Raw genomic sequence first — 9551 nt, 5'->3', positions numbered from 1 at the left:
ACATGAGGGAAATCTTACAAGTGGTAGAGCAGTGATATAGGAGTCTCTCTCTCTCTCTCTCTCTCTCTCTCTCTCTCCTCTCTCTCTTCTCTTTCCTCTCTTTCCCTCCTCTCCTCTCTCTCCCCTCTCTCCTCTCTCTCTCTGTCTGTCTCTCTCTCCTCTCTCCTCTCCTCTCTCTCTCTCTCCCTCCCTCCCTCTCTCACCTTCTAGAAAATAAAAATAATACAAAAGAAAAGATTCCTTCAGGCTTACTGGCATCTTGCCCTTTGACCATCATAGTACATCTTCATTTTCAGCACACACACACACACACACACACACACACACCCCACAGGTTTATTTTTTTTAAAAGTCATATTGGAATAGTCCAGGGGATGGTCCACTAGTTGAAAAGTTGGACTATGAAGCATGTGATCCTGGGTTCAATTCCTGGCATTGCATGTGGAAGATTGATACTCTGATTCTCTGTCTGGTCATTCTCTCTCAAATAAATAAATCTTTATATATATATTCTTGTTATACTTCCTTCCCTTTGAGCTTTAAGATTCAAGGCAATTTTAAAACCATACTGGGGTCTGCTAGTTTCAAGTGCACAGTATACTTTTAAAAACAAACAAATAAATAAGCCAGTCTCTCCTCTAGCAATTGAAACCCTGATCTTCCCCCTTCCTCAACCTTAGAATGTTTCAGAAGGAAGCTTCTAGAAATCTTACTTCAGCCTAGGGAACTCAGGATGACCCATTCCACACATATTTCACTGAGTCTCTACAGTGTGTGAGTACCATGTAGTAAGTATGCTTCTAACAGAGATGGACTGGTGTGTCTTCACCTCACAGCATTGCTGAGGGGTGGAAAACACTATGAAAGTAACCAACTAGGGCCACATGGTGGTGTATCTGGTTCAGTGCACACATTAGAACTTTCAGGGACCAGGGGTTTAAGAGCCTGGTCCTCACCTTCTGGGAAGGCGGAAAGCTTCATGAGTGGTGAATCAGTGCTGCAGGTGTCTATCTCTTTCCTATATTTCCATCATCCATCTCAATTTCTGTCTCTATGATAAATAACTAAATACATTTTAAAAAGAAAAAAAGTAACAATGACAATGAGTATTTCATTCTATCTAAATGACACTTCAAAGAGTGGTGGTTTAAACTTTGGATTCTAGCTGGTTTAACCCTAACTCCAAAAATTTTCAAAGTCTCAGTTTTCTACTGGTTAAAAAGAACAATAAACAGGGCAGAGGGTACATAGCATAATGGTTATGCAAAGTGACTCTAATGCCTGAAGCTCCAAAGCCCCAGGTTCAGTCCCCTGTACCACCATAAACCAGAGCTGAACAATGCTCGGGTTAAAAAAAACAAAGAGTAATAAACACCCCAGAGATGGTGCAGTGGATAAAATTGAACGCTCAAGCATGAGGTAGTGGGCTTAAAACCAGCATAGCATATGATACTTGGTTCTCTCTCCTCCCTTCTCTTTCATTAATATAGATTTAATAATAATTCATTTTGAAGTATTAAATGAGATGAGATCAAATAAATAATTCTTGGCAAAGTCTCCATACATAACACATATGTGTATTGACTAACAGTATCCTTTATCATTGATGTGCAGCTGTAATTTTTTTAATGTTTTTAATGAATTTGTTTAAAGTGCTTTGTGTATGTTTATCCTTAATCAAGTGAGCTTTTCAGAATCAGCTATCCATTGAATAGTGACAAATGTTTCAGTTTCAACAAGCAAAGCTTTCTCATAGAAAAGGAGCTTGTTAAATTTCTTAATCAATATTCCTATGAATACATGAAGAAGTAGACAACTGGAAAAAAGTGAAACACTGGTCTTCAAGTCCCCTGTGTTCCCACAAGATTTCCTCCACTCCCCCAACACAAAGCACAATACCCCATATTTCACCACAGTTGACAACATTGTCTCCATCTATGAGGCTTAGTAAACAGTTGTGAACTGTTTTCCTTTCTCCTAGAGCTGAACAGGTCAGCAGCCTCTTTTTCTGGGTATGTAGGACATCACAGGAAGGTCGGGGAAGAAGACTTGTAAAGAAATTCACAGAGTTGTCTACAGCCATACCACCCTGAACACGCCTGATCTCAGAAGCTAAGCAGGGTCGGGCCTGGTTAGTACTTGGAAGGGAGAAATTCACAGAGTGAGATAGGATTGCCCAGTACTGAGCCCATTAATTAGCCAAGGAAATGTGACAATGAAAACTGAAGATGTTAAGCAGAACACACTAACTACATCTGTAGAAAAACAAAAATTTCAGAGAAGGCTCAAAGAACCCTAGCAACTATGCAAATCCTCCTCTAACTGAAAGCAACACAGAGAGAGACAGAGACAGAGGAGAGAGAGCATTGTGCTTTGATGGAGGTAAGTTATACCCTATAAGTGACAAACTATCCAAAGACATTCTCCAACAACTGAAAGTGATCACTTATCTTATGAAAGTGTGAAGACCATGTCAGAGATATGCAAAGCCACTTAATGTCCTGTTTACAATGAAAGAGGGTCATTAGCAGCATAAGCATTAGCTACCTAGGCATAACAATGAAAGAGAGGACTCCAAGATGATTTCACCCAAAAGTTCTGTTGAAGAACCTGCAGGGGGAACATCATGAGTGATGGAATAGTGCTGCAGGTGCCTATATCTCTTCCTCTCTCCCCCTCTCTCTTTGTCTTTGCCTTTATCAGAAAAGAAAGAACAAGCAGTAGAGTCATTGAGTAGGCACTGAGCCCCAGTAATAACCCTGGTGGCAACCAACTATCGATCAATCAGTGAAATGTATTTTATATTACACACAAAAAAAATCAAATTAAAACCTCAGTTCCTCAATCACACTGTCCGTATTGTGAGAGCTTGGCGCCCAGCTGTGGCTGAGGCTGCCCTGTCTGACAGGAGACCTAAATGCTCCAATCACAGGCAGCTTCTCAGGAGCAGCTCTGAGGTGGGCATCCACTTCACATGCTGTTCTCATTCACACACTTTTCTCTTCACATCACAAGCGTTTGTTAAGTACCTATTATGTGCCAAGTCCTTGATGGAGTGGTGGGAACAAATGGCATGTATTATCCCAGTTGCCATGGAAATTGCATCCATATGGGGTCAAAAATATATTACATAATTGCACATAAGTGATGCTGAGAATCTGCTGGGTACTAAGAAGGCAGGCCATGGAAGCCATGTTGAAGGGAGGAAGTTGGTGTACCAGGAAAGAGAAGTCAGATGAGATACAGATGGGCAAACAGAAGCTACTAGGAGAAGAAAGGATATCCCCTTGGCACAGGGAAAGGAGGGAAAGAAGTGGCTAGCTAGAAAGAAGAGGAAGTGATGTCATAGGGAAAGGAGGTAGTGGTACCACAGGAGGGGAGGAAGTGGTGCCATAGGAGAGGAGGAAGTGGTATCGCAGGGACAGGAAGAGGCAGCAGGCATCTAAGGGGGCATTAGGGACACACTGTGATCGGCAAGAGATTAGACACAGGCAGAGCAGCAAAGAGTCCAGTGTCCATGGCACACAGGCAGGTCCTTGTCCCTTATTCATGCTGCATCCTCAGCTGGAATTAAATAGAAAAGGATGACCTGCAGGCCCCTCCTCCCCCAGTCCAGTCTGCCCATGCTGCCTCCCCCCCAACACAGACACACTTCTATTTGTGGGATAACTGTGCCTCAAGTCCAGGGCACAGCTTCTGAAGCTCTGCTTCAGCTAATAACTAAGTTCAGCTGGAACAACAGCACCAAATGTACCACCACCCCTCACTCAGTGCCCTGCCACTGGTCCTCACTGGAGAAGGCTCAGTGAGCTCAGGCTTTGACAGCAAGGGAGCTAGTGCTTTGTCTTCATCCCTGTGGAATATGGGGCCCTGGGGGATGAGGGAAAGAGAGGCAGAAGGCTTGCTTCCTAAACCTAAATCCTAATAAGTCGTGGGAATTTAGATTCCAATCTGCCCAAGTTCATAATTACAGCACCTGACAACATTCACACACCTTTGTGTAAAGATTTGTCCACTATTCCATATCCATAGAGACAGAGGGCAGTGGGAGAGATAGGCAGGGAGAGTGTGAGGAGACACCACAGCCCTCCATGGAGCTTCCCCTGGTGCTATCCTTGGTGTCCCCATGTAGTACCAGGGACCAAAACCAGGGCCTTAGACCCAATAAGGCTGTTGCTCTAGCTTTTGAGCTGTGTGATAATCTTGAGGTGAAGGAAGTTGTATTAGCCAAGTGCAAGTTCCAAGATAAGTTCTGAGAGCGCCAGCTAGATGACACTTCTGGGAATATCTTCCAGGTCACTCAGAAGACACCTAGCAAACTGCACTTGTTATTCCAAATCCCTTGGCTCCCTGCTGAGCAGAAGCTGCAGGAAACTGCCTGCCTGAGGAATCTGCCTTCCCATGGAATCTGCCTTTCCATGTGTGGTTGTCAAGACACACTTGTTGGCAAAACACATTGAGAGCAGGAATCAACAGAAAAGGTGACAATGACAACATAGCTGAGTTGAGAAAGCTGCCAGCTGTGGGTAAGAACCAAAGCAGAGCTCTTCCCATAAGAAATGTCAGCCTGGGGCATGGGGAGGTGGCTCAGTGGTGAGGCACCAGCCTTGCATGAGCAAGACACTGGGCTTACTCTGGCTCCACAGGCAGAAGGACATGAGCGTAGAACTGACCATAAACAGCAGATGATCAAATTTACAGCTTAAATTGATAATATTGAGGGTCAGGCTGTAGTGTACCTGATTGAGTGCACAAGGGCCTGGGTTCAAGCCCCCAGTCCCTACCTGCAGGAATAAAGTTTCACAAGTGGTGAAGCATGTCTGCAGGTGTCTCTCTTTCTCTCTTCCTCTCTGTCTCCCCTTTCCCTGACAATTTGTCTGTCTCTATCCAGTAAGTACATAAATAAGTATACTACTAAAAATAAAATAAAAATAAAAGTGGCACTATTAGGGCTTTGCTCCAATTTATTGCCACATCTTCTCCTTAACTGATGCCAGAAAATAGTTCACTTTTTTTTTTTTGCCTTCAGGGTTATTGCTGGGGCTCAGTGCCTATACTATGAATCTACTGCTCCTGGAAGCCATCTTTTTTCCATTGTTGTTGATGCTGTTATTATTGTTGTTGTTGCATAGGACAGAGAGAAACTGAGAGAGGAGGGGAAGACAGAGAGGGAGAGAGAAAGACAGACAACTGCAGACCTGCTTCACCACTTCAGAGTTAAATATCAAGTACATGTTCTGGAAGGAGATGTGGCAATAAATTGGAGCAAAACCCTGGGAGTGACACTTTTATTTTTATATAATTTTTAAATATTATATTTATTTATGTACTTACTGGAGAGAGAAGACAAACAAAATGACAGGGAAAGGGAAGATAGAGAGGAAGAAAAAAAGAGAGAGACCTGCAGACCTGCTTTAGACAACAACTTAATGGACAATATTAATGACAGTCTGTGTTTGCCTTTGAGGTATTTGTGAGACTTAATTAGGTGCCAGTATGAAATTCCTGAAGATCACTGGGTGAGGTCTAAGAGGGGGTTTCATGATTAAGTCTGCAGATCACCGCTTTCAGTTCCAATGTTTGCTTACAAGACAATAGCCCTGGATTTAAAACCACTCAGGTAACAGCTGCCACCAGAGACTCTCAGCGATGTGTTTCTGAGAGGTGAGTGTGGCAGCCGCATGGAGGCGAAGCAAACAGGAGCTGAGCTGTGAGCATGAAACCAAGGAGTCTGAATAACCCTGCCAGCCCCAGGCTGAATCACGCCTGCTGGTTAATTTGGATCTTATGCAAAGGAAGCTGGTCCCCAGAGAGGAAATGCTTTCTCATTAAATCCCAGCCAGGGGCCACTGGGGGCAGGGGGTAACGGGCCTCACAGCAGCCTTTGGAAGGGAGATATTGCTCCCAGGTAAACCTGACTGAACCAAAATGGAATCATTTATTCCTTCAATTATTCAGCAGGCTCTTATCGACACCCAGCTGTGAGGGGGCACAGGTAAACAGAGCCCAAGGTCCTATGCTGCCTGCCTGCAGTGAACACCTGTGTGTGTGCAGGCACGAGAGGGCACGGGGTCTGAACAGGGAGGACTGTGTCAGTAGCTAAGAGGAGGAAGAAGAGGAAAAAGAGAGAGAAGAAGAAAGAGGAGAGAGGCCAGGCACTGGTGCACCCGGTTAAGCACAGGTATTACCAAGCTCAAGGACCCAGGTTCGAGCTCCCCCACTCACCATCTGCAGGAGGTCCACTTCACTACAATGAAGCTGGTCTGCAGGTGTCTAGCTTTCTCTCCCTCTCTCTCTATCTCCCTGCCCCCTCTCAATTTCTCTCTGTTCTATGGAATAAGAAATAATAAGAGTGAGGGCTAGGAGGAGAAAGAAGAGATGAAAAATAAAAAGATGAAAGAGAAGGAGACGGAAGGGGAGAAGGAGAAGAAAGGGGCTAGAAGAAGGGGATGAGAGGAAGGAAGGAAGTAGAAGAAAGAAGAGAAGAAAGAAAAGAGAAAGAAGAGAGAATGATGAGAAGAGGGAGAAGGAGGATGAGAAGAAAGAGAGGGAGAAGGATGAGCAAAAGATGGAAAAGGAGAAGGATCTGGAAAAAGAGACAGAGGAAGAGATGGAAGAGAAGAAGAAGAATCTGGAGAGCAAAAAGAAGGAGACAAGGGAGGAGGAAGGGAGAAGGGGGAGGAGGGAAAAAAAGAGGAGAGGAGAGAAGAGAAGGAGGATCAAGAGAAGAAGAGGGAAAAGGAAGAGGAGAAGGATCTGGAAAAGGAAGAGAGAAAAGACAAAGAGAAGAGGAGGAGGAGAGAGAGGAAGACTGACAGTGGAGCCTCTGTAAAGGGGACAGCAGCCAGCAGAGGCAAGAGCAGCGCCACTGGTCCTGGAGGCCAAGCAGCCCCAGCAGGAGAGTGACAAGGTCCAGTGCGCACTAGCCAGGGCGGAGCCACCTTCCCTGTGGCTTGTCACTGTTAGCAAGTTCAGGAGAGTGACTCATGGGCTCTTCCCGGGAAGCTCAGTGAGGCCTCAGAGCAGGCCAGGCTATGGCTGGACTTGGGCTGGGGGGCAGCCTGGGGGCTCCAGTAGACTCTGCCTGCCTCTTCGGCAACCTAGCTTTGTGGAGAGACAGAGGGGCTTTGTTAAAAAAAATAAAAAAAAAAAAAAAAAACCACTTCCCCATGGCCCCCAGGGCTGCATTCATCCTGGGACTCTGGGAAGAACCAGGATGCTTCCTTCCAAGAGCCAGACAATGAGCAGTGACCTCAGTCCCCAAGGTTCCATGACGAGCATTACAGAGTCCCCCCAAACCTTCTAAACACAAGGCAATCCATGGCACCCCCACACAGAGGACACTGGACACTGACTGACAGTGGGGGTGGGGGAGAGCCAGCATCCAGGCTGCTGGTCCTCACCCTTCTCCCCCTCTGGCTCCATCAAGGGACAGCTTCCAGGCCACCACTCCCTCTCTTTCAACAGTGACCTAGTCTTGGGGGCTGGGTGGTAGTGCTTCCAGGTAAGAATGCACACGTTACCATGCAGGAGGACCCAGGTTCAAGCCCCTGTTCCCCGCCTGTGGGGATGGAAGGTGGGGTCTGTGAGTGGTGAAGCAGGTCTGCAGTTGTCTTTCTCTCTCCCTCTCTATCTCCCCCTCCAATTTCTCTCTTTCCTGTCAAGTAAAATAGAAAGAAAAATAAAGAGAGAGATAAATGGAGGGAAGGAGGAAGGGAGGTAGAGAGGGAGGGAAGGAGGAAGGGAGGAAGAAAGGAAGGAAGGAAGGAGGGAAGGAAGGAAGAAAGGGCTTCTGGGAGCAGTGGCTTCTCAGTGCAGGCACCAAACCAGTGATAACCTTGGTTGCAATAAAAAAAGTAAAGGAAAAAAAATAATAACCAGTGACCCAGCCTCATCACTTTCCTGTCTCCACTGCCCCTGAGAGAGGAAGAAGCTAGAAGATCGAGCAGAGGCATCTGGGCCCCACCCCTAGGTGGGGGCAGCATGCCCAGAGCCCTGGCACCTTAACCTTCAGTTGACCTGACACATGTGCTACCCCCCACATGCCCCAGACCTTCTCACCAGCTGCTCCAACTACTTTCAGAGCTAAGGACAGTGCCAACACATGCTCTTAAGGCCAAAGCCCACACCTGAGGGCCAAACCCTGTGTGCCAGCAACCGTGATGTTCCAGAGGAAGACACACAAAAACAGGTGCACACACTGACACAGGGCGACAAGATGCCTGTCTCTTGAGAACACTGGTGGCTGCAAGGATTGTGGAGAGATAGTAGAAATGCTGTGTAGGGTTGGAGTGAGGGTGGGTTGCCCACAGTCCCCTGCAGCCAAGCCCAGACACATACACAGTCATAGTGACAGGGAACATTGGACACAATGTTCTGATTTATTTCCTATCACAGAGGTCTCTGCGAAGGAGAAAGGGGAGATCAGTCCTGAAGGCCAAGAAAGATGTGGGTAGTGGTGCACCTGGTTGAGCACACACATGACCATGTATAAAGAATTGGATTCAAGCCCCCTAGTTCCCACCTGCAGGGGAAGCTCCACTGGTGGTAAAGCAGTGCTACAGATCCCTATCCATCTATCTATCTATCTATCTATCTATCTATCTATCTATCTATCTATCTATCTATCTATCCATCTATCATCTATCAATCTATTCTCTCTCCATCTCCTTCTCCCCTTTCCATTTCTCTGTCTTTATTAGAGAAAGATGGCCACTGATAGCAGTGGAATGATCATGCAGGAATTGAGTCGCAGGAATTGAGTCCCAGGAATAAACCTGGAGACAACATCAGAACCGGACACAGGAAAACTAAGGCTGGGGACCCAGTTCTGCCTTCTCCCTTGATAAATTGGAGTCTGGAAGAAGACTTTGTCTTCCAAAGACATCTCCTTTCTGACTTCAAGAACCCCTGAAGTTAACCTGGTACCAAAGACTTATTTTGAGGGTGGGAGATTTTCACCCCTACATAGTAGATCCTGTGAGGACCTACTTCCTCAGCCCCACTCAGCAGTATAGTAGCCGGTAGCATGGTCTGCAGGCAGTGGGCACCTGCCCATGTGGATGCTCCCCTACAAGATGAGGGTCAGGAAAGTCTCCCTCATTCACTTGATTGGGTGCCATTTGTGAAACTCACTCAAAATGCTGATTTCAAAAATTCAACAATCTTTCACCTTTTTTTTTTTTTTATCTCATCACGGATGGAGCTTGAAGGAATCATGTTAAGTGAGATCAGCCAAAAGGAGAAAGATGGATATGATCTCACTCGTGGACATAAGTTGAGAAATTAGAACAGAAAGAGGAAACACAAAGCAGAAATTGGGCTGGGTCTGGTGTATTGCAGCAAGTAAAGGGCTCTGGTGGGGGGTGGGGTTGTGGAGGAGTGTTCAGGTCCTAGAACATGATGGTGGAGAAGGACCTAGGTGGGGGGTTAGAGGGTTAGGTGGAAAACTGAAAAAATGTTACGCATGTAACAACTACTGTATTCTACCATCAATTGTAAACTATTAATCTCCCTAATAAAGGAATGTGTATATATATATATATATATAT

General features: G+C 45.9%; 1 long non-coding RNA gene across 1 annotated transcript; it reads left to right on the top strand.

The window, feature by feature from the left end:
- The first annotated feature begins 680 nt into the window (after positions 1–680).
- LOC132535228 (uncharacterized) lies at positions 681–4946 on the top strand. Its single transcript, XR_009547002.1, has 2 exons — positions 681–774; positions 4296–4946. It is a non-coding gene; the product is annotated as an uncharacterized LOC132535228 (long non-coding RNA).
- Positions 4947–9551: the final 4605 nt, after the last annotated feature.

The sequence above is a fragment of the Erinaceus europaeus genome, chromosome 21, assembly GCF_950295315.1.
Source record: "Erinaceus europaeus chromosome 21, mEriEur2.1, whole genome shotgun sequence".
NCBI lineage: Eukaryota > Metazoa > Chordata > Mammalia > Eulipotyphla > Erinaceidae > Erinaceus > Erinaceus europaeus.
This window is presented reverse-complemented; position numbering and strand designations above follow the sequence as displayed.